Here is a 570-nt window from a genome sequence, read left to right on the forward strand (position 1 = left end):
ATAGCTTTTGCCTTTTTTGTAGGTTTGCCATACTATTTTTTCTGTGAGTAAAATAGTTGTACACATCAGATATTTCTATTTACATGTCAATTAGTAATTCTCAAAAGAAGACCTTATATGATGCTGTATTTTGTCAAATTTGAATTTTATTGGCATTTACAAGAAATTAGCATAAAAGTGAAAGGACACCATGTGATCATATTACAATTTTCAATTTAAAACCATCTGTATAAATGTACAACAACCATAAAGTTACTGCTTTGGGCATTTGAATTGACTAATTTAACACCAATTTATATGCTTCTATCCTTTGTCCCCAAACAGAATTTTTTTATAATAACATTACTGAATAATATTGATAAACATTATTAAATATTGATTAAAATGTCATTCTAATAACTATGAATATCATGAAACTTTAATATATTTTTTATATATACTCATATCAGATGTGTAAACTACTAATCTGTTAATTTCCCATTAATAGAGTTATTAAAAGTGTTCCCCATGTTTAGCTGTAATCTGTTGTTATTTTTATCAGCAGGCACATCTCCTATTAAGGCTAACTAA

The sequence above is a fragment of the Barbus barbus genome (genome assembly GCF_936440315.1).
Source record: "Barbus barbus genome assembly, chromosome: 5".
NCBI lineage: Eukaryota > Metazoa > Chordata > Actinopteri > Cypriniformes > Cyprinidae > Barbus > Barbus barbus.